Source organism: Ochotona princeps, chromosome 5 (genome assembly GCF_030435755.1).
Source record: "Ochotona princeps isolate mOchPri1 chromosome 5, mOchPri1.hap1, whole genome shotgun sequence".
Classification (NCBI taxonomy): domain Eukaryota; kingdom Metazoa; phylum Chordata; class Mammalia; order Lagomorpha; family Ochotonidae; genus Ochotona; species Ochotona princeps.
In genome coordinates, this window is record NC_080836.1 from 81,759,649 (window position 1) to 81,786,063 (window position 26,415).

The window sequence follows — 26,415 nt, forward strand, 5'->3', positions numbered from 1 at the left end:
CACTTCCTTTAGCTTCTCACTAGAGGAGAGAGCACAGATGTAGTTCTCAAATGTATGTTCTGACCCACAGATTTAATGTGTAGAGCCCTCAACTACCTGAAAATTAATGGATTGAATTTTCTGTAATTATTTGCCATAGCGCACTGACTTTTTAAAATGTGATGGGTTCTCTTAATCCATGTCCTTTTAAATATTTTATTATAAAGGGTGTTTAGGTAAATTTAACAGCTAGTGTTAAAGCAGTTTGTGCAGTGTTTGGAAATATTCATGGTCATGCAAGGGTCCATGAGGACCCTTCATCTCTTCTTCAACAATTCCATTTAGGGATAGGAAAACAGGGGCTCATGATTGTATCTTTTGCTAAGAGCCTCCTTCTTAGGGAGTGACAGAAAGGAAGGCGAGACAGAGAGGAAGATATCTGATCTACAATTTGATTGCAACCAATGTCACTGGAATTGTGGTGACAGAGACAACTTTTGATTCTAGAGAACTGATAGATGCAAACTTTTAATATCCTTCCCAGAGATACACATTCATCTGTGCACATTTTTATAACGAGCATGTGATATTACATCAGGGTACATAATGTTTTTACGCTGTTTATGTCATCTAGTAATTTGCACTCAACACATATCCAATTCATTTTGAAAACAAGTATTTTTTTTAGCATTAAGTACATTAAGATAAGGACACACATTACAAAAGAACTTTTGCAAGGTGAACATCGTCCTTGTAACCAGCATCCAAATAAATAGAAACTTGCCAGCACCAAGAAATTCCTCCTTTTGTCCCCTCTATATTCCCAGCACCCTTTCCCTCCATCACTAACCTAACCCTCCTCGATCACTAACCTAACTCTGCTATCATATATTTGTTTTGTTGATTTTGAACTTTGTGTAAGTGGATTTATACAGCGCCTGTTCTTCTGTATCTATATCTTTGAACTGTATCAGTCGGAGATTTATCTATGTTTGCCCGTAGCAACAGTTTGTCCTTCATTGATTTAATAGAATACAAATTATTTATCCCTTCTACAGTTAATGAACATTTGGGCTTTTTTGGAACACATGCTATTATGAATATATCTGCTACTCAGACTTTCGTACGTATCTTTGGGATATATATGCAAGCCTTTGTGTTGAGTATATGTCTAGGAGTAGAACTGCTAAGTGATAAGATATGCATATATTCAAGCTTGGTAGACACTGCCAAATACCTTTCCAAAATTATTGCACCAATTTATATTCATAAATGTTTGAGAGTTCTAGTAGCTCAACATTCTTGCCAACACCTGGCATTTTTGTCAGTCTTTTTTCTTCCCACTTTAATCATTCTGATAGATATGTAGAAGCATTTTACTAAGCTCTTAACAAATTTTTCTTGACTATCAGTAAGGTAGAACACCTTAAAAGTGTTGCAAGGTATCATTAAAGTTACTAAAATAAGTTTATATATCCTCTCTTGTGATGATTCATTCATACTTTTAAATTGTTTTAAAGTGTCAGTAATTAAGACAATATGGTATTGCCATATGGGATAGTCAACTAAATCAATGGAAAACAATAGAAGTCCCATAATGGTTTAGCCATTTGATTTGTATAAGACTTGAAACCAATGACAGTGGGAAGAAAATGCCTTTACAGTTTATTTTGCTAGGTAAAAACTATATTCATGTGAGGAAAAAATACCCCACTTCAGATGATTCTGAAAAATATATTCTCAATAGATTGCAGACCTCAATGTGAAAAGTAAAAAATAAAATTTTCAAGGAAAGTCAAGAGTAATATCCTGATGACCACTGAGAGAAAAAAAAAATGTTTCTCTCATATATATAGTGAAACAGAGATAAAATACAGTTCAATCATGCATCACAGAACATTTGAGTCAATAAGAAACCACATATACAACACTGGTCTCATAATCGACAGAACGGGAGAAAATCTTGGCACACTATGCAAAATCCTAAATTTACAAAGACCTTCAGAAACTCAATGACGGCAAACCAAGCAACCCTGTGAAGAAATGGGCAAAGGAAATGAGCAGGCATTTTTTTTAAATAAACAAATTCAAATGGCTAATAGAAATGTGAAAAAAGTGCTCAGGCTCCCTAGCAAATGCAAATAAAAGCCATATTGATACTCTACTAAACTGCAGTGAGATTGGCCTACATGCACAACTCCAACAACACCTGCTAGCATGGATGTGGGGAGAAAGTTACTCTCCTTCAGCATCGGTGGGACTGTAGCCTAAAGCAGGCACTATGGAAATCAACATGAAGAGCTTGATCTAACATATGACCAGCTATCCTTCTCCCAGGAATATATCCAAAAGAAGCGAAATCTGCATACGAGAAAGGGATCTGTAATCCTATGTTTACAGCAGCGCAATCTACTATGCAAAGACATGGAAACAACCCAGATGCCTGTCCAAACAACAGTGGATTAAAAAACTGAGGTATAGCTACTCCATGGAATACTACTCAACCATGAAACAAAACGAAATGCTAACATTTACAACGAAATGGTCCTAACTAGAGACCATTACGCTCAGTGAAATAAGCCAATCTTAAGAGGACAAATTGGGGCTGGCGCAGTAGACTAGTGGCTGGGGTCCTCGCCTTGTATGCACCAGAATCCCATATGGGTGCCAGTTCTAAACCTAGAGGCCCCACTTCCCATCCAGCTCCCTGCTTGTGGCCTGTGAAAGCAGTCAAGGACATCCCAAAGCCTTGGGACCCCGTACCCACGTGGGAGAATCGGAAGAGCCTCCTGGCTCCTGGCTTCGGATCAGCATAGCACCAGCCATTGTGGCTGCTTGGGGAGTGAATCAATGGACAGATCTTCTTCTCTGCCTCTCCTTCTATCTGTATATCTAACTTTCCAATAAAAAAATAAATCTTTAAAAAAAATATTGGGCGTGGCATTAACAGCCTAGTGGCTAAATAAATCATCACCTTACATGCGTTGGGATCGCATATGGACACTGGCTCATGTTCTGGTTGCTTCACTTCCCATCAAGCTCCCTGCTTGTGGCCTAGGAAAGCAGTAGAGGATGGCCCAAAGCCTTAGGACCCTGTACTCATGTGAGAGACCTGGAAGAAGTTCCTGGCTCTTGGCTTCAGATTGGCTCAGCTCTGGCTGCTGCAGCCACTTGGGAAGTGAATCAGCAGATAGAAGATCTTTTTCGCTGTATCTCCTTCTCTATGTGACTTTCCAATAAAAATAAATAAATCTTTTTTTAAAAAAAGGAAAAACATCATATGTCCTCTCTGTCATAAACCAACCTTCATGCAAAAATACAAAATAAGGAATGTATAGGTAAACAACTACATACATATACTTTCATAGATAAACTGTATAGTGGAGACTAGCACACAAGATAATGAAGATACATTACAGTATGCATTTCTAGTCCAAAATAAGAGTAAAACTCACAATGAAACAGCTAAATATATCTTGACAGTATAATATTAGTTTTTCAACTTTTTCTTATACCTGTATTGCCATTGATATGCTTAAGTATCACAACGTTAAACTTGAAAACTGTGACTAAAGGACTGCCCTACTATGATAATAAGGGGAGGAGGACAGGGAAGGAAAATTGGAGGGGGAAGAGGGGAAGAAGAGGGAAGAACCCCTCCTCCTATACACTGTATTATGAAAAATGATAATAATAATAAACATTATAATATAGCCTATGTGTGTAGTAGCTCTACCATCAAGGTTTGTATAAATACACTCTATGTTTGTACAAATCACCTAGGGATGCACTTCCCAGGATGTATCCCTGTCATTAAATGGCACGTGATCATACTTTAGGAAGGTCATGGTCAGCTTTGTGGTCCAGCAGTCTGGACCACTGCTTGTAATGCCTGCATCCTAGATCAGGGCACAGTTCAAATCATGGATGTGCCTGCTGCTTCTGATCCAATTTCCTACTAACGCAGCTAGGAAGGCAGCAGAATAGACCCAAGTGCTTGGACTTCTATTCCTTCCCTGGGAAAACAGGAAGGAGTTCCTGCCTCCGAGCTTCAGCCTGGTCTAAATGTGGCTGCTGCAGTCATTTGGGTAGTCAATCAGTGGAAAGAAGATCTCTCTCTTACTTTCTGTCTCTTTCATTCTAAAAATTTTTTCATTTAAATCTTTAGAAAATTAATTTTATCACAGAATGTCATTAACAAAAGATATTCACATTACATGTATTAAACAAAATTCATCTATAGCAGATTCTTTTAATATTCTATTATATGAAGGTATCACAGTATATGTTTATCTTTCAGCTGTGTTTTTCTAAGTGTTCTTTATCTAAAACAATGTACCAGTGAATGCATTTGTACATTTTTTTAGTGTTTTGCTAATTAATAACCCAGAAGCAGATTGCTGAGTCATGGGATAAAGCAGAGATTTTCAAACCACAGAAACCAATGGAAAGTTATTGTTCCCCAAAATTGATCTTATCTCATCTTGCAAATCTCATTCCGATTCTACTAGCTACCTGCATTCTTTACCCAGGCGGCTTACTTCCGTTCCTTTGACGGATCCTAAGCAACCTAACATAGCCAGGGGTACACATTAAGGAGTTTGATGAAGGTGAGAAAAAGGATATGGGAAATGAATGAACAAGTAAACTCTCTAATATTATCAACTTCTCCAATTTCTAAACAAAAATTATATTTATGGCATAGTTATTGACATTAACAATATATCTCGCATGTTGCTGATAGGCAAGTATCTCAGGGTCTTTCAAAAAAAGAGATTTATCAAGTACAAACCTCTTTAACTGATTAAGTTTTTGATTACTGAATGAGATTACACACCCTTTTGTTTTCAATCTTAGCTAATGAAAGTAATTTTTGAATATATAATAACCTACTTTTCTGCTTGGTTAGTACAATATGCTGAACCTCGCTGATTATTTCTTCACAAGTTTAAAATCTTAAAGTCCTCAGGGCCATAGCTTCAACATCAATCTTATTGTCCATGACATTCATATATAAAACGTCCCTGGCACAGCTTGCCTTAGAACAGGCTATAACCTTCTTAAAGGCAAGATGACATTTAGATTCAGATTGTGTCAGGTATAAGGTTGGTAGCCTTCCATGAGAATGACTGAATACCAGTTTTCCCATCTACAACAGGCAGGAAGAGACAGCAGAATACTGGCTCCCAGTAGTTGGTGTGCAGCACATAGTAGGACTCATGAGTGTCCCTTTCTCTCTTCCTCAGTTGTTTTTTTTTCCCCTAAATCAAATTTAAATGACTAGAGATCAGAATGAATTGTCCTGATGCCAGAGTATTAAACAAAAAATCAAACCTAACAAGAATGCTGTTTTCTAAAATGTATTTCTTGTTTGAAAGTAGAATGACACAGAACTCCAGCCAACCAAGATTTCTAATTGTTTGATTCCCATTAGTAATTGGGCAAACCTCCAGGCAGGAAACTTGACAATTTGTATCCCGTTTGCCCCAGAAATCCCACTCTCATAAAGTATCCTTAGGAAAGACCTGAGAATGAACAAGAATATTCACTGAAAAATTGTTTTTAGTATGAAAATAGCAGAAGCAAAATAAAGGCTCCTCAGATGAATATTTATAAGTTTTGAATTACCCATATAACACAATATTATAAAATCATTAGAAACTATGACTCCTTATAGATTTATAAGAAAACAAAGATTATTAGAAAATAAAGCAGATTATAAGACATCACATATTAAATACTATATTCCTTTTTTGTGAAAATGTGTTTGTAAATATATATTCACAGGAAGGTAGCTTAAAAATAAAACAGACTCACATGTTTATGTCAAAGTAGTGAAGAATGTTGCTTTCTTGTTTTTAGTATCTTTTTTACCTGAATTCTTTTATAGTAAGCATATGTGATTTCTAAAATTTAGAAAGTTGTTTTTCTTAGCAAATATTAGAGTGGGGATGGGGAATCAAATTGATAATTCTGTACTAAGAAATCCTGAAAGCCTCAACTCTCCATGAACTGTATCTCACACATCTTCTAATAGAAGGGAAAAGCCACAGTGTGCTGTGACAGCTTGAAGGCAGGGTTTCTTCACCTTAGGTCCCTTGACATTTCAGACTGTATTCTTGCTTGTGCAAGGTTGTCCCATGCATTGTGAGATGTTTAGCAGTGTCCCTGGCCTCTGCCAACTGGATGCCAGTAATACACGTCACTCCCTTCCCCTGAGCTAGAACATCCAAAAATATCTGTAGATATTGCCAAATGTCCCCTGGGGGACCAGACTGCCCCAGTGGAGAACCACTGCTTTAGGGAAGCCAAAGGTCTAAAATTAAAACCCTTGTTTACCCACATTGAATGATCCAATTTCTCTGCACTTCCATCTCCTCATCAACTGGATGACTACTCGCTCTAGAAGATATCTTTGGGTACAAATATCTAGAACTTTATGGGTTTGTAGAAAATTACGTGGGTCAAGGGAAGCGATTGGCCCATACAAGCAGAAAGCTGAAAACTTAGACAAAAATGTACCTGTGTCTCCTGACTGTAATCATGCACTTACTCATTCATGTGGCAAACATTTAATGAGCATCTACTATGCACCAGCCTCTGTTATAGTCACTGGGGAAGAGTTAGAATTTTTTTTTAAAAAATGACATCTTTGATATAAAAAAATTGAGAGAAACCAATCTTATTCATGTAGGTGAATAAGAATATTTTAGATATGGACACATGGCTGAAATGGTGTTGCGGATAGTAAGAATCACTGGATAAGGTCGTTTCAGAAGCCACAGAAAAAAATGATACCCAAGTGGGGAAAGATGCTCCAGGCAGAGGGAACTGTGCATAAACAGTGAAGTGAAGAGCTTTAAACTGTGTCGGTGACAGTACCACAGCACCATGGACATGGTAGAGGGGTACCAAGAGAGACAGCACTGGGAAAGGTAAGTGCATAATCTCTGATTTTACCATAGTGATAGTGTGGAAATTAGATCCAGAGAAGGCCCTCACATCATGGCCTTCTCTGTCATGCAACTAAAAAATGGTGTTTGGGGAAATTCTGGAAACAGATAGCACTCCTCCTAAGCCATCAGTGCCTTTGTATCGCCACTTAGTACTGGAAGTGGGGGTGCCAAGAAGATGTCTACTGAATTGCTAAAGCAATCAATTGAAGAGATAATCTTCTTCGTGGTTGGTAGGCTCAGGGGAAATGGGCCCAGCGGATAAAACGATAACTAGATTTAGTTGACAATTTGCTTTGAGTAAAATGTCGAGCTTGTAAATAATTTAAAAATAGCCTGTCATTCAATTGCAGCATGCCCTTTAAGAAATTTTAATCGATGCAAAACACATTTCTCAAACACCAGCTTTTACCCCTTCTGAATGCAGTTATGGGGCTACAAAACAAGCTGTGACATGGGCAGATAGTGCATGCAATAGGTTACTAGGGAACTACCAACCCAGACTTCAGTATTATGACAATCTTTGCACCTAGAAATTAGCTAGTGCAACTGTCTGTGTTGCGAAATTGCATGACTCTCAGCTTTTTCCTCAAGGGCACAAAAAAGCTGAGGTTTCAATCCATTCATCAGAAACAATCCCTATGCACATAAGCCCTGTGCATTTGGGCTGCAAATGGATTATTCCTATGATATCTTTGCCCAAGTCTCAGCATTATTGACAAGAAGGAAGGGAAGAAAAGCGCTAGGAAAGGCAGAGGGGAAGACAGAACTCCCCAAAAGGAAGGTCTGGGATCAGCGGGAGAAGCGCATCTTCTTGCAGGGTGGGATCTCTTGATTCTCCCAACTATGGCTCATCCACACTAACTCTCCTCTCAACCCAGAGATCATTCCACATGTGAGATGAGCTTCTGTCCTCTTTCCCAGGCCTTACAGCTTTCCCCTGGGTGCTGTGAGAACAGAGCGGGTGGCTTCTCTTCCTTTGTGTTTGTCCAGCCCTGCTGGGATGCACAGCCTGGTGTCCTACTCTGACTCCACTGACCTTTGTGTCACAGGAAACCGATCGTTGTTCAACCCACAGAGCTGGGAGTGCAGCAGCAAAACCCCAAGGGCAGCTGAGTGTTCCTTTCCTGTCAGGGAAAACTCCCACAGAAGAGGTTCGGGATTTTTTCCCTTGCGCCTGAATAATTTCTTTGCTTTTTCTTTTTTTTTTTTTTTTCAAACATTTACATGGATTAAGACATCATTCTAAATTGCTAGCATGGTAGCATTATTTTAGAGATAAACTAACATAGAGAATAGACATCTCCTGAGCATTTAACTGAATTTGGCAAAATGCATGTTTTTAATGAATTGATTATCATCGATTATCAAACCATATATGAGTGGATTTTATCCCTTAAATCTCAGCTGCTAAATAATCTGAAAAGCTGTTAATCCTGGATAGATTTAAAGATAATAGATAATGATGCATAATTCATAAACATCGTACAGCAGGATACCCATTATACAACCGTTAATCTCTAGCAATATCATTTTCATATTCATCTGTTATTATTTTACTTAAACCAGATTGCCAGAAATTTTTGGAATGCTAATTTTTAACATCCATCCTTACAGCAAACTATCAGTTCCTCTATTTAATCGAATGCAACCATGGAGACCACACAGGGATGTCGCTGACTCCTCCCACCACTGGCCCAGCTCACACTGGAACACACTCACAAACACATGTACCCCTCCTTCTCCTCAGCTTTCTGTTCGACTGTACAAAGGTCTCCAGCCTGTCCATGTCCGAAGCTCAATCAAACCCAAGTTCCCTTTATTTCCCTTCAAGTGGGAGGATTTCTTTATTGGTTAGCTTCTTTAACTTCCTTTGCAGATATTGAGAAAAACCTACTCAGGCTATGCGGCTTTTCACTCAAGACCAAATATAAATACACACATGTAATGTTTTTGGTGAAACATTAGCGACCATTCTGGTTATATGGCTTCTGGGTTTTCCTTTCTTCTGTGAAAATCCATGGTGCTGAAAAGGACCTGAGCTGCAGAAGGGAATGGCCTTGTAAGTTGATGCCAATGAACCTCCTGGGACTAAATGGCACAGGGCAAAAAAACAGCTGATCTTTGGCAAAAAAGAAGAAAATAAATAAAATTAATTACAAAATCAGCTTCCTTTAAAGTACCAACTGCCAACACCCTCCGATGTTTACAATTTGGGGGCAGGGTACTGTCACAGTACTTCTCACCCAGGGTCAGGCAGCATTGGGAATTTGGGAAAGGGTCCCAAATTCTCTCCAACACAAGGTTTCCTTTTTCCTTCTCCCTCTCTCCCTTGCCATGTGTTCAAGAATGAATGAAATCAGACCAACCAATAGCTATTGCTGTGATAACTGTACTTGCCTTAGCTTGTTCTTAAACTATTCAAGTATCTTTTCAAAGAATGGAGCTGCTGGTTTAATAAAGTGAATTTACTAGTGGATATAGGTGATATGGATGTGCAGACATAAGACAAGAAGAGCAGCAATCACACAAACTGGAAAGGGAAGGGAGCCCTATGTTAATCCCTTCAAAACAGAGATTGACACGACTTGACTTGGGCACTGAAACTGTGAAGTACAGCTCCTTTTACAGGCAAAGATGGGAGGCACACAGTAACAGTTTTAGAAGCTAACCTTAGGGGCCCAGCACAATAGCCTATCGTCTAAAGTCCTTGCCTTGAACATTTTGGAATCCCATATGGGTGCCGGTTCTAATCCCAGCAGCTCCACTTCCTATCCAGCTCCCTGCTTGTGGCCTGGGAAAGCAGTTGAGGACGGCCCAAAGCCTTGGGACCCTGCACCCGCGTGGGAAACCTGGAGGAGGTTCCTGGCTCCTGGCTTCAGATTGGCCCGGCACCGGCCGTTGCGGTCACTTGGGGAGTGAAACATCGGATGGAAGATCTTCCTCTCTGTATATCTGACTTTGCACTAAAAAAAAAAAATCTTTTTTTTTTTTTTTTTAAAAAAAGCTAACCTTAGCCAGGCCTTGCACTAGTTGTTTTAGAAGTATCATCTCAATGAATGTTCATGAGCAGCCCTTCAAAGGGGTTTTGTTACAATCCCATTTTTAAAATGAGCACAATGAAAAAGGATGCAGGTTGCTCACCTATACTGGGAAGAAGGAGTATGAGGCACCCCAACCTGCAGGGCTGTGAGAGCAGCTAGACATCAGTCACCTCCAGGACCAATCACGCATGCGCAAGCTGAAAGCATGTGCTTGCAGCCGCATGTGGACTCCTAGGGCCCTGGGCGAATGCTACAGTTATTGCTGGGCATGTCATCCAAAGACACTCGCCTGGAATCACATGGGAGTGACATGGGGACCCTGGGGAGAAAACACTGTGACAAGTCCCACAAAGTCCTTCTCTTTCCATCCTCCATGTACATCCTTTTAAAGCCCAAGGGAAGAATCAAATAGGATCGAGCACACACTAGCTACTTTACTCTTAATTTGCACCGAGCCATGTCCCTTGGCAGGCAGCAAGGTGAAAATTCCTATTATAGTTCATAGCAGCAAAGCCATTAAGCTTTTCTCTTATGTTGCTATTGCTTTCTAAAAAAGAAAAAGAAATCTCACAAAACTGAGTTCTTAGTTGGCACATAAAGACTGTGCATTGGCTCATTAAAATAGTAACTCTTTGCTATTGTTTATTGAGAAACACATACATATAAAGCTTTTCTACTGTGCCTGGATGAGAACACTGTGTAATCCATTGAAAACCATAATCTTTACTCAAAATGAGTTCCCATTCCCAAAACAGGTAAAATTGAATACAAACTGGCAAAATCCGCGCTCCACAAACTGAATAAAAGACCTGCTGTGAGTGAGCCAGAAAGCTTGGCACAATTCAGATTGGGGAAAATTCTACTTTCCACTCAACCATAATGAAAATTATGATGTTTTATAAAACACTTTCAATGCCTTTCTCCTATTTGAGCTTCCTTAGGCAGTGAAGGAAGATTGGTCATCCCCATTTCAGATTCAGGTAAGCTAACAGACTCATCTCAGGTCATGATCAGAAGTGGAACTCAGAATAAACATGGCCAATAATGTGACTAGTCCAAGAAAGTGAAAACCATTGGGAATTTTCTACCTGAATTTTGGGCAGAAGAGCTGACCATTGACACACATTAAAGCACAAACCCATCATGGCCCTTAGCCTTGATCCTACCTGGGCTAAAGTGAAAGGAAACCAGGTGTCGCACATGTCTTGGAGAGAAGGGGAGGACAGGTAGTGAGAGAACTTCTGAGAGGGAAGGACACTGACAAAACAGAGCGATGTTCCTTTACCTTCTCCTTGCTAAGTGGAGGTATTTGTGAGCCGGAGGTGATTCCTTTCTTCGCTAAATTAGCATGCTGGGCATGTGGTGCGACACACAGGAGTTTCCCATACATTTGAGTTTAAAGGGGATAATACTCGATTTTAAATCGCTAGATTGATTCATCCTTTACAAGACACCTTTACAGTTTCAAGCTATTTTCCCAACTACAGCTGTCCAGTAAATTACTTATTGCATTAGTAGTTCATTGGTGACTCTTGTAAAAAGCATTTTTACTCAGAACAAATACGCACAACTATACTTCAAATGTTTGTTCAGATATTTTGAATCCATTCAAAAGTATATATAATTTTATAGATAAAAGTATTGTTAGCAGTTTCATTGACTGCCTCATTTTATACTGGAAAGAATTAAGTTCATCTTCCATCAGCTTACAGAGTAATTTATCATATTATACAGTGCTAGCCAACAGAATTGATAATTTTTTATGAGTTGAACCAAGTTATAGGCAGTTTGTCATTCATCTAGTAAAAACAACTGTAAATCTTTGGTTTACACACTATACCAAAAAGAAAAGTAGTAGTTTTATTCCTTCAGGCTGAAATGAGAAAAGAAAAATCACACGATAAACACACAAAAAAAATCACCAACATTCTTTCTATTCATGCCTGTTCCAAAACTTTTCACTTCAGTTTTGTAAATAAATTGTTAGTCTTACAAAATAGTGTGTAATAGAAAATACAGTTTAACAATATGATTTCAACTAAGGTAGTTAAGAAATGTAATCTGGGTCAAAATGTTCCTGTAAAAGTAGCTTGTACTCAAATTCTATGTGAATAACCTCCATTAGTCTTATATGCAATTTAGGGGATTTTTCCAAATCTACATGTGTAATGTATGCTTCAGCATAGCTAAAACGTCCCCAGACATTAAAATATCCAATGGAAAGAGCGAATTTACATAAAAGCATGTATCTATGTCTTGTATCTACAGAAATCGTTTTTTTTCTAAGCTTATTATTAGAGTTTTTGCCAAGCTGAGATACAATCACAGAACAATGGGTATATCTGAAACCAGAAGGCATGAAATCAGAGATGAGCTCTGTGGATATCCCATCTTTGCAGAGAATAAAGCCATACATGAGCAAACATTGGTTATGTGATGCCCTGTCATCAAGGAGGCACACTGAAAGATAACTAAACTTCAAAGCAAAAAACCAGTCTGGGGGTCATTGATAGTATAATAGGTAAACTGTGTGTATGTGTCATACACACGCGATGGAATCCCCAAGCTGTGGCAGGATACCAACAATCACCCTGCTTGCAACACGTAGGAATGTCACACTCATAATGTCAGGCAACAGAATCTAGAAAAGCAAAGATCACAACTGCGCTATTTCTTTCCCATAAGGTTTTTAAAGAAGCCAAAACAATGTTGCTAGAAATCAGAACAGTAGTGCCCTTTGGGTGGGGGTGGAATTAGTGAACAGTGGGGGCACAGGAATCTCCTGGGACCCTGATGGCTTCTATTTCTTTATCTATAATCAGTTGACACAATTTGGATTTACTCCGAAAATTCATCCAGATGGACATTTATGTCAGTTACATTTATGTCAAAAATAATTTATGTCAGTTATACTTCGATGAAAAGCTTACTTAAAAATAAAAATAAAAGATGGGGGGGCAGAGGGCAGTGCTGTGGCTTAGTGCAGTAAGCTGCCACCTGTGGTGCTGACATCCTTAGGGTGCCAGTTCAAGCTGCTCCACTTTCAACCCAGCACCTTGTTAATATGCCTGGGAAATCAGCAGAGCACAGTCCAATTGCTTAGGCCCCTGTGCCCACATGGGAAACCTGGAAGAAGCTCCTGGATCCTGGCTTCAGTCACTGGGGGAATGACCCAACAGACAGAAAAGACCTCTCTCTCTCCCCCTCGCTCTTTTTCTCTGTAACTTGGCCCTTCAATTAAACAAAAGAAATCTTTAATAAATAAAATAAACAAGCAAGTAAAAAGATATTCAAGATAGCTCTCTTCCAGGCATTGCCTTCTCCAAATGATCTGAGATGTGAGCTCTACTTTGTACCCTCTTCAAGGGAGAAGAGCCCTGGTATGTTTTAGAGACTCAAAGGAATGGGCACTCACCATCATGGGAATCCTCATCTCCTCAACTGCTATGGGGAATACAACTTCTCATGGAGTAAAAAAGGGAAAGTCTGTGACTTCTATGAGCCAAGTATCCCCTAGTGTGTGTCATGCTTGGCCATAACCCAGGCACACAGAACCAGGATTCCAGAGGGACTGTCCATGGTTCTAGTTAAATTAACTATTTACTCAAGGCATGGACAGCCTGTTCCTTTACAAGAGACCATTTGGTTTAGACAAAATGGTGGAGAAAGGTTGTACACTGTCAACTACCTCTGGGCATCATTCAGAGGCTACTGTAAAAATATAATTCTTGGGGTTGGCACAGTGGTGTAATAGGCTAACCCTCTACCTATAGCACCACATCCCATTTAGGTACTGTTTTGTGCCCTAGCTGCTCCACTTCTGATCCAGTTCCCTACTCGTAACCTGGAAAAACAGCACAAAATGGTTCACATCCTTGAGACCCTGCATCCAAGCAGGAGATCGAAGGCAGCTTCTGGCTCCTTGCTTCAAACCAGCTCAGCTGTGGTTTTTGTGATAGTTTGGGGACTAAGCCAGCATATAGCCTGTCCCTCCTTGTCTACGTAACCCTGTTTTTCAAGTAAAAAATAATTTTAAAAATCTTTAAAAATATATATTTTTTGTTTGATCTAAACTTTCTTCACGGCACTGTGATTCCATCTGCAGGGAAAGGATTCTGCCCCTCCCAAACTATTGCCCTTCTTGGTACCCAGAATCTCTTTGGGGGATGGGGGGAAGGGGACTCACAGTGAGAAGACAAAGCTCAGTTCTAAAGTTAGTATTAGGAAACATGCCAATATATATTGACAATCAGAAAAGGTGAAGATCCTTTGTCATGCAGCAATTGCAAGAGAATGGGACATAACTCCTACCTCTGGCTCATTAGTAACTATTTGTAAATTAACTTACCTTCCTGGGAAATGAGTGTGTAATGTTTCCTCCAAGGGGTGGTGAAGGAAGGCTAGGGGTTATACAGAAGGACAGCATTCTCCTGCTTCCCTGAGCCTGCCTGGATCCATGCTGCCTCAATAAGCCTGACATTGTTGGCCAAGAACACACCGCATCTGTCATCTTAGTACTTCCAGTCCTATCACTCATTTGTAACTTATCATCAGGTAACCAGTTAAGGTCTATGGGCTGCCCTGATTCTTCAAAAACTCAGAAATGTAGGACAGAGGTTGCCTGTGTATTGCTTTACACGTGCACAAGTTTAAGTGAATTTCTGAATGTGAAAGCCGGACCTGCCTCCTCACGTCATGAGCAAGTGCTGTCCAGCTCAGCTTTGGTGACTGAGCTCTGCCTTCTAGAAAGGTACAAGGAAGTATGCAAACACCCTGATCAAGGAGGAGGAGGGGCTCTTGCTAGCCTTTCTTTCTGAATGATTGGCCTCTGGCCGCTCTTTAACCTCCTCTCAGTATTTCTGATTCTGGTATTTTCTCTTCCCTTGATTTAAGACATAAAAAGTTCCCAGTTGGAGAATTCCAGTTTTTGAGAAAGTGACAAATGCTAAGTCATGACAAAGACAAAATCACCATATGTTGTCTTACTTTGGGGGTTGAGGATGTTGCAGGGTGCAAGCAAGATCACACCAGTCATGTCTAAGGTTTAATAAGGAGTTCTTTATTAACTAAGCTTGGAAATAATAGAGCACAATAGCAAATCACAAGTCCATACAGCAATCCAACCAATCATAATCCAATGAATCATAATTCCCAAAGGAACAAATGGTCATTATCCTTAAGTCCATCCATTAAGCTGAAAACCTATGTCCCAGTTTCCCCAACAATATAAGTTATCCTAAGAGACATACAGCGAATAACCTGGACAAACTCACAAAGCTGCCGACATTCACCTTTCCCTAGCTTTTCTGCCCACATTCCACTACTGCTAGGCCTCACCTCTCCTGGAACTCCTGATAGTACACAAAGCAGAAACAACATTATTATAACCATTGCCTCTTCTAAGCAGTACACAGGGACCATGCTCAGGGGATTACCTGTCCTGGGTCAGCCAAGAGTCAGGGTGCCAGAGTAACAGAAGCACCTGGCCAGAGAGAGTGAGAGCCCCTGCTTCCTGGGCCTTTTAAAGGGGCTCGTGAGGGGCGTGGTTACATAACAATGTAATACCGTCCCCTCTCAGTTGATAGGTGAGTCACAGGTGGGCAGAAGCGAATACCTAAGTGTTGTGGGCTAAGGAGTTGATTAGTGCTCGTTGGGATGGCAGGAACAGGAACTGGGCTTGTAGCTACAAACACCTAGACTAATTGGACTTCCAATATCCTGGCTAATTTAGGATGTGGGGGAAGGTGGTTAAGGATGGAATTAACATTCCATTGCTGTTAGGACTCACCTTCAGGACAGAGGGTGGAGGACACAGCCAAATTTCATTTGCCCACTGTCAACGGGTGCTGGCTATCACTGGCTGCACCCCATAACAAGGAAAGGTGGCTGTGACCATTGACAACTGAGGTAGAATGTATCTCTGGCTGAAGTGATACAGCTCCCAGAACCCAGTGAAAAGAAAGTGAAAGCATTGCCAAGATTATAATTCAAGCAAAGGGGAAACTACAATTTGTTTTCACCACCAAAGGGTGATTTACATACATATTTTTAGGGAGCCATGTCGGTGTTGAATGGGAAATTCACCTGTCGGTCAGAGACTTATTCAGCTCTTTCAGTAGTGTCAACAGAGTATCAAGAAACAGAACACTTCCCTTAGTCAAGCATGTAATCACGTATTTCCAGATGAGAGGCATAAAACATGATTAAAGCTTTGGAAAATTGGATCTATAGAGAAAGACTAACGGAACTGGCTTCCTACGTCCTGAAGAAGAAGAAAGGGCTAGCAAGAAGAGAGGGCTCTCAATCACCTGTGCAGGAAGGAATGCATACACACAATGATTCTGAGAATTAGTGAAAAAGGAAAAAAGGTCATTAAGAAACAACCAGATACCCTTTGCTCCCATTTGAGTGCTACATTTTTGAACTGTTAAACTACAGGGATACTCAGAGAAATATCTACTAACAAAAAAAGAGATCTTTTCGTTAGTGTCTGTCTGGAAACTTTGAGACAAAAGTTTCTGGGTTCATTTTGCTTGGTAATCAAAACAGTCAGAAGGAGTTTGGGGGATACCTCTTAGAATTATGGTTTTATGACCTTAAGAAACATTACGTTCAACAAAATGGCAGGAGTGTATTCAGAAAGCCCGGCATGACATCCTCAGTTGCCATGTAAATATTTTCACTAGTCTACATCATTTTCCCAAACAGAGCTGCTCTGAATCCATCAGATCATCAACTAAGTCCCTTAGCATGAGTTCCCTATTTCTGTAAATGATATCACCTTTGTACAGTCATCCAGGCATGATACCCTGGAGTCACTTCAGACTCATCTGTCTTGCTCACTCCTCAGTGGCAGTGTGTCAACAGTGCCTGTTGAGTCTTCCTTCTGTCTTTCTCATCTCATCTTCACCCCCTCCTTTCCATTCCCATGGCAAAAATGCTAGTTCAGGCCTCAATTAACACAAATCAATAAGAAAACTAATGAGATCACTTCATTCTTGTTTCCTAAATTCAAGCTCTTTTTCAGTGTTTCTTAAAAGAGTGGTCAGAGATCACCACCAACAAAATTACCAAGGGAACTTATTAAAAATGAACAATTCCCAGACCTCAGACTTGTCTGTGGAATATCTGAGGTTGCCAAGTGGGATCTGAATTATTTTTTTAAAGATTAATTTATGTGAAAGGCAGCATGATAGAAAGACAGGGAGAGACATAGAGAGATCTCCCATTCACTGGCTCATTCCACAAATGCTCACAAAAGCTAGGATTTAACTAGGCTGAAGCCAGAATCCAAGAGCTCCATCTACGACCTCATTTGATTGGCAGGGACCCAAGTATTTAGGCCATCACCTGCTGCCTTCCCCAGGTACATTAGCAGGAGGCTGTATTAGAAGCAAAGTGATAGGACTCAAAGGAACACTCTGACATAAGATAAAGTTATCCCAAGTAATGACTTAACACTCTTTGCCACAATGTACACCCCAGAAATTTGAATTTTAAACATGCTCTCCCAATGTGATACTTTGCATTCCAAAATTTTACAAATGCTTTTTCGCTCCATTTGAAGATTTTTTTTATTCCTTTATCCAATAACACATTTCAGGAATAGTTCCTCTTCATTTAGTCATCCCAAACACTAAAAAGTCTTATTAATCTTCACCTAATCATACAGTGTTGCTATTATTTAGTACATCTGTTCTTACCACACTCACTGGTCACTCCATCCTTGCTATTTAGTCCCATATCTCAGCAATTACTATGTGCTGGGTCCCCTTCTCAGGAATATGATGCAACAAGCTATGCCCTGAAGGTCAAATCTATACAATTTCCTGTTTTACTAAAAAAAAAGTCTAAATGGAAACACAAATGAGTCTTAGTCATGCTCATCCACAGTACAAAGGGTAAGTGCAATGTGATAGATTCCTGTAAGAGGTTACTATGCAGCAATAAAAAGCACCAACTACTGCTAGACACACACATACACACTTACACACACGTTCACTTATAGACAGTGATTAGAAAAAGCAGGTAGACATAAAAGAATATTTACAGTATGATTCTACTTGCATGAAATATAAGAACAGGCTACTCCACGGCGATAGATATGAGAATAGTGGTTATTTTGGGGGATTATATTGGCTCAATAGAGAGCATAGCATCTATCTTCTGAAGCAACTAGATTGGTCCATAATTAAATCCAGAGATGGTTACACGTGCATGTTGTATATATGCTTATCAGTAAAAATATCTTGAGGATTGTGTACATCCCTATATGTTAGGTAATAAAAGTAAATAGCATCATTAAGAAAGATAGTGAGAGAGGTGGGGGCACTTAGTGATTCATCATTGTCTGGAGGTCAAGTCCAAGTCCTTCAGCAGATTTCTTAAGACTTGTTCAATGTACACAAAAGTCCAAAACTCTTCTCATAAAGAGAGTAGAATAGTGGTAACTAGAGACTTGGAAAGGTTGGGAGGAAGAGAACTGGAGAGGGGATAGATGGTGGATCAAAACACAAGAGAAATTCATTGTGGGATTCTAACGCACAATAAGGTAACTGTAATCTACAACAATATGCATTTCAAAGGAAAGAGAAAAAGAATTCCAAGTTTCTAATACATTAAAATGAGTAATGTTTGGGGAGATGTAAGTGCTAATTACCTTGATTTGATAATTACAGACTATATCATGTATTGAATTATCACACTGTGCCCATAAGTATGTATAAATATTACATGTTAATAAAAACTGACTCTTCTCAAATCACTTGTGTGTGATTTTACTGCATAGAGCTCATAATTCTTACCTTTCTCTTATTCTCTTTTCTTCTCTTGCTGTCACACCTCATCCACCTTGGATGTTACTATCTCCATCCAAATCTGACTTACATTTCAAAGTCTGATTCTATTTCATAATGATCCGCTTTTCTGACTACTTGTGGATTGAACTGTGTTCCCTGAAAAGATTCATTAACACTCGTAGTTTTTGCACCTTATTGTTAAAAAGGCTTTTGTAAATGTGATTAGTTAAGATGAAGTCATACTAGAGTATGAGCCCGAACTACAGTTCGTGATGTTCTTATGAGAAGGCAATCTGAAGACACATGGACACCAGAAAAATACTGTGCAAAGAGGAGTGTACAAGAGGGCGTGGCAATTAGCCTAGTGGTTAAGATGCCTGTGTCCCACACCATAGTGCCTGAGTTCAATCCCCAGCTTTGGCTCCTGATTCCATGTTGCCTAAGACAGTAGTAATGGCTCAAGTAATGGAGTTTCTGGTAGCCATGTGAGAAACATGGATTGCATTCTTGGCTCCTGCCTGCCTCCAAAACTTGCAGGCATTTTGAGAGTGAACCAATGGATACCAGTGCTCTCTCTCTCTCTCTCTTTCTCTCAAATAAATAAAACTCTGTTTTTAAGTGCTGGACACACAGAGATTGAAAATATGTACAAAACAACACAAACCAAGGAGGGCCATGGATAGTCAGACACCACCAAAAGCTGTGAAATAAGCTTCTGAGAAAAACAGATTTTCCTCTAGTGTCTCCAGTGAGAATTTTGCAACACCTTGTGTGACTATGAACTTCTTTTGTCCAGAATTGCAAGAGAATAAGTTTTTTCTGCTGCTTTAGACTGCTTGGTTTGTAGTAACTTCTTGTGGAAGCCCTAGGACACTATTACATTACTCCTACCCACACTCACCACTCTTAACTTCTATAGCTCCTAAATTTTAAAAAAAATCATTTAGGTCCTGGGGTAACCTGCTTCATCCATGGTTCCAGTGACACTTATCACATTAATTCTCCAGTACAGCCCCTTTCCACCTTGATCAGGCTGACCACTGTTACAGCTAGTATGTTATGTAAATGATGTCCTCTTTCTGAGGGTAGATCATATAAAACAGCGCAGTTTCTATCTTGCTCTCAGATCATTCACTCTTGGAGAAGCCAGGTGCTATGTCACAAGAACACTCTGGAAGCTGTAAAGAAGAGTTTCCCTGATAAAAACTTGAGACCACCAGCCAAGAGCAACCTGAAACTCTTAAGTGCGCCAGCTTTCCACTCTAGTCAAGCCTTCACATGACTGCAGTCCTAAGTTCTTAACACACTCAACTTGCCAGAAGCCTTAAACCAGATCAATCCAGCTAACCCACACCTGAATCCCAGATTCACATAATCTATGTGAAGTAATAAAGATCTGTTGCTTTAAGATTTTGGGTTTGTGAGAATTTCTTCTATAGCTATAAACAGCACAACATCTATTATCATATGCTGTCTCTTGTCTCTTAACTCCTCTTGGAAAGATTTTGCTTTCTCAAACAGATCGCTGCCTCCTTAAGGGTAGGTATCTCAAACATAAAGGAAATAGAGTTAAAAGATAAGTTTATTTTTATGCTGGAAGTAGTAAAATTGATGAATTTTTTCATAATACAGATTTCTCATTATCTTTTTAAGACTCCTTGAATGCACGAATATAAAAAAAACATTGTTCCAAAGTAAACTTATCTTTTAAATCAAATTTCCTGTGAACTTTTGAAGTACCCCCACATACAATATACCTAGTGAACATGTATGATTCAGTGAATGAGCATAGGCTAGCTCATTAGACATGCTTTCCGAATACTGCATTGAACCAACGAGCACATCTCTTATCTAAAGACCAAGAGAACGGAAATTTTCTGTCACAATGCAGCACTAGAGAAATGCTGCATTTGAAGTCATTTTGGAGCCATCTTCCTGTCTCTCCCACCCATTTCCTGCCTTTCTGGTGTTGCTTTGTTGGCTTGCAAAATGTAGGTCACCTCCAGTGGCATGACCTAATTAGGAAATGTAATTTAACAGGGAAAAAAATAAAGAAATCCTCTGAGATGCTAGATTTGAAACAAAGAAAAGTGGTTCTCTCATTTTGTGTTTTTGGCAACAGCTTCCCTACTAGAGTTATCCCCTTCTCACCCCGAAGCTACACAATTGTAAAGCACAAAGAAGAAAGGTAGAAGGGCATTCAGGAGCAGCTGGAAATGATGAATTTATAATGATCACAGAAGGAGGAAGAGTAAGCTTTCCTGCTCTGAAGTGGCTCTGTGGGGCTGCTTCTTGGCAACACAATCAGTGAGATGTTGGAGGAAGAAGTATTGATGATGCTGATACACAGCACCACACACTCTCAGGAGAGGAACAGCCTTACGGCGGATCTAATCCAACCCTCGAGAAAATGCTGGGATACCTGTTGTGTTGGTAACACAAGCAAACCTCATAGCCAAAGCATCTCAACAATAGAGCTTTGTTTCTTCATGCATTTGGCAACCTTGTTTTAGGAACGAGATAAAAAGGAAGCAAGCAAAACAGATTTTAAGAGTTCATTACAAAATTAACTTCCTGGTGATCTCATCCAGTCAGGTTGGATACGGTCCATTCCCATCACCTCTGCCTCTCACAGGCATGATGTTTTGTTCCTGTAAAATGCTTAAGTGCTTTCTGAATCACCCTCAGAAACACTTAACTACACTGATCATAATTGAATGCATTATTAATTCTTTCTTTGAAAACCAATATTCTGCATTTGTCATTAGACAATTCCATTTATCCATCCAACAAAACAGAAAAGCCTATTATATGCCTGACCTGCTTGATAGTTGATATCTAAGATAAAAAAATATTTATCCCCATTTTACAGATGCACAGAAAGTCTAGGTAACTTACTGAAAACTAGACAGCTAATAACGATGAAGCCAAGAAACAAACCAGGCAATTTGACTATAGAAACTATGTTTTGGGGCCCGGCGGCGTGGCCTAGCAGCTAAAGTCCTCACCTTGAACGCCCCAGGATCCCATATGGGCGCCGGTTCTGATCCCGGCAGCTCCACTCTCCATTCAGCTCCCTGCTTGTGGCCTGGGTAAGCAGTGGAGAACAGCCCAAAGCCTTGAGACCCTGCACCCGTGTGGGAGACCCGGAAGAAGCTCCTGGCTCCTGGCTCCAGATCGGCGCAGCACCGGCCGTTGCGGCCACTTGGGGAGTGAACCATCAGACGGAAGATCTTCCTCTCTGTCTCTCCTGCTCTGTGTATATCTGCCTTTCCAATAAAAATAAATAAATCTTTAAAAAAAAGAAATTATGCTTTTTAAATCCGTTTTACTGCTTGAATTAATAAATTGTACTTAGGATTGCTGCACATTTAGTATAGGCAATATAGCTGTGTGTCTCCCTAAGTAACTTGCTAGTTGCAGGAAAAAAGTACTACCTTTTTAGCCTCCTTCTCATCCCAACACACCCCCAGGAGATACCAGACTATTGCTGGCACTTGTGGTTCCTACACGAAGCATAACCTGTGCTGTTGAGCAGGTGCTTGTGATATGTAATCCTGGAACACTTTCCTACAAAGATCCACTATTCTAGAATTGAGGAGTTCCCTTTGTGGCCTGACAGCACAAAGAGTTCTGAATAACCACTCCTCAACCACACTGCCAAACATTATTTTCTAAAACAACAATTTAAGATCTCTGCAAATAGGCCTACTAGCATATAGCAAAAAAGGGCATATGTATTCATGAGAACCCAGTAAGACCCAGGAAGAAGAATGAGTTAGTGGTATTTGAATCACGATTGTACACCCATCTTCCCTTCTTAGAGTTCAGTGGAGGCGCCATCCCAAACTGCTGCAGCTGAGAACCCAAGGCTCCTAGCTCATCCCCTACCACCCAGGAAATCTGATTTCCTGGGATTGTTTCCTGGTCAAAATCCATGTCTCCCCAGAGTGACTGTGGGCATATATTAGCATTTCTCATTTTCCCCCCAGCTACTTCTTGCTGAAGCTTTGTTCTAGGGAAGTATGGCCCACAAGTGCAGTCTCTTTTCTCCTACCCAGCCCATGTTTGTATAATAGACGCCTTACCTAGGAGATGGCACTTTTTTTTACTTGTCTTGGATTTTAAATCTGAAGTTCTATTCAAAGAGAGGGAAACTGAGGAGTCTGGAGCTACTAACCACTTCCTCCTCGCATCCACTGAGCACTCAGCTTCTGAATCAAGGACGCCATTCGGAGAAGCACATCATTGTCCCAGCTTGCTGCGTTAGAACTCAACTCTGGCTCATAGATTACTGGCTGGGGGAAAAGCAGGCCGGAGGACAAAGCTCCAAACCTCTGCCTAGAGGAACTTACTTTTTAAGAGTGTGAAAGAGCTGAAGTCAAAGCTGCCCTCAGAAATAGAGTAAGTTGTCTGGTAAAGCAATTGAGAGGAGATTTGGTAGTCATGGGAAACAGCCTTGGCTAGTAGACAGCTAATTGGCCAGCGAAAAATGGAGGAAAAGACATCTTGCCCTCCTGAGGGAAAACAAACTGCAAACACTTGACCTCAGACTTATCCTTTCAAGGGAGTCCAAACCTGATTGGGTTAGACCAGAAATAGTTTGTGCCTAGTGTGTTTCTGAGAACAATGGAGCAATCAACTGACAATTAATTGACTTTAACAGCTGTATGTGGTCAAGAAAAGAAATGGTCAAAGAAAGCCCAGTCAAAATCAGTGTTATCTCTGGGAGATTCTGGGCTTAACCAACACTGAAGCTCCTAGAAGCAACATGATAAGCCACATGGAAAGGTAAATGGAGGAAGAGGAATACATTTCACTAAAAGAATTCAGTCACTGAGCAAGTAAACAAACAAATAATAATCACTATCCCTAATAAGGCTAGCACTTGGAGATGCTATGAGACATCATCTAACATGGTTCTAATAAAAACTACAATACCTGAAAGAAACACAATGACCCATACAGCAGAATAGAAAAGCAGGGGGCAGAAGCTGACTTGTGATGGAGACCTGATGTCAGATCTAACAGGCACAGACTTCAGAGTAGCAATTATAAAAATGTTAACATAAAATAAAATAAAATAAAAGAAGCCATAGTTAAAGAAAATAAAAGTGGGTATAGCACAATATTGTATCAACTAAAGATTACCAATAAAGAGAAATCATATATATATATATTAAAAAGAACTACATGTAAATTCTGAAATTGACAAATATGATAATTAAAATTAAAAGTGCATGAGCAGGACTCAATTGTAAATTTCAATTGGCAGAAGACAGAATAAGTAAATTGGGACTGGCACTGTGATTCAGAGGATTAGGCCACTGGCTACTGTGCTGGCATCCTAGTCAGGTGTTAGCCACTCCACTGTGCATCCAGCTCCCTAATAACATTCCTGGGAAAGCAGTGGAAGGCAGCCTAAGTCCTTGGCGCCCTACACCCATAGGGGAGACCAGGAGAAACTTTTTGCCACCTGTCTTCAGCCTTGCCTTACCCCAGCAATTTTACCTGTTTGGAGAATGAACCAGTGGATAGAAGATCTCTCTTTTTCTTTCTACTCTCTGTGACTCTAACTTTCAAATAAAAAAATTTTTTAAAGAAAAAACAAACATACATTGGTAATGTTTACAAAATCTGAGGAAAAGAGAAAAAATAATGAAGAGAAATGAACAAAGCGTCAGGTAAATAAGGGACACCATTAAACATCCCAACATTTGCACACTGAGAGCACCTGAAGAAGAGAGAAAGCTAAGCAGGAAAATAATGTTTGCAAAACACTAATCCATACCTTCATTTTGGAGATCTCATTGAACTCCAAAAAATACAAACACTAAGAAATGCAAATAGAACAGCATGTTGAAAGCTAAAGGTAAGGGGAAAATATTGAAAGCAGCAAGAAATGATCCATCATTTATGAGGAAGCCCCAGTAAGATGAACAGCAGAGTTCTTGACAGAAACAATGGGGGTCAGGAGGCAGTGAGATCACATAAAAAATGTTCACATAGCCAAGAACTGTATGCTCAACAGCATTCCAAAATTAAGGCCAAACAAAGACATTCCAAAATAGACAAAAACTGGATTTGTTTTTAGCAGAGCAAGCAACCCCAGAGAGTAATTCAAATCCACTCTAAAAAATAAAAGCACTAGTGAAGATAATTATATAATTAGAAAAGATATTGGGACTGTACATTTCTATTCTGTTAACCAACTTAAAACAGGGCTGTGTAAAAATATTTATATTCAGTGTATTGTTGGCATCCAACATGTAGAAAAATAATCTATTGTCTAATAATACCACAAAGGATGTAGGTGGAAAGAGCTGTATTGGGCTTAGCAAATGACTCCAGATGGTAACTAGAATCCACAGGAGCAGATAAAGACAACCAGGAATGATAAAACAAGAGGGTTAAACATAATAAACGCCATAAATATATACTTGTTCTTTTCTTTTTTTAACTTCTTTGACACAAAATTGTATGAGATGAAAGATACAACAATGTATTATGGGTTTCTAACATTTATAGATGTGCTCTGTATTATAACAATAAAACCAGGAAGAGGGGCAAAGGGAATACAGTTACACAGGAATCACATTTCTATAGCACGCTATAATTAATTTTGTATAAATATGATGCTATTTTAGAGAAGTTAAGATCTATAGGGTCCCTATAGCAACCGTCAAGGAAATAACCAAAAATCTGGATACATTATATTGTGCCTTTGTCAAATCCCACAAAAATGTTAACATTAGAGTTGAGTTTGACCTTGGGGCTTGGGTAAATGGATCTCTGGGCAGCGTGGCAGCTGCTGGGAAGACCTGGACCAGGTTGGGCTCAATGCTTGGGGCCAGAGTCCTAGCCACCATTGCGAAACGGTGGGCAAATCCTGGGCTTGCCTATGCCTGAGAGAGTTCTCCCTCCACAGTATTTACACTATGAAGAGGTGTCAGGTAGGTCGGGTTCCTGGCTCCGGCCACCATCGCCATCTTGGTGGGAGGGATCCTGTTTAGTTCTACCTCGGGGCTTGTGTGAATGGACCTTCAGGTAGCATGATGGGAGGACCCAAGTCAGGTCAGGCTCAATGCTTGGGGCCTAAGTCCCAGACACCGCTGCAAGGTGATGAGTGAATCCTGAGCTTGCAAGTGGCCAGAGTACCATTTTGGCTAGAGCATCACCTGCTAGCCATCCAGCAGTGAGCTCTGGGGTCTTAGGGGTGTGGAATTACTGCCTAGGAACATCCATGTATAAGGCCACCCTATGTGTAACTGAGAAATGAATCCTGAGGGATGCCCAATGACAGAGCCACTGTACTTGCAGGTAAGCAAGGGGATTGAGACCTGGTGGTTTGGAGGGGAGAGTCCATAAGATCTGTATAAGTCAGACTGATATGCCAGCCCACAGGGGAGTCCTAAGTTGGGCTTGTTAGCATGGAACATTGCTAACTACCACATGCCAGTTCACATGAAAGCTATGGCTGGGGACCTGTCTGGCAAGGCTTGATCCCAGTATCTGACTAAATGTCAGAACAGGGGAGGGGTCACATTAGTCAGGGCCATGATACTAACCAGCACGCAAGAGAACCAGGTCTGGGGTAGATTCTGTGGGGGATATGTGGGCCAAACCCTGTGGAAATACAAA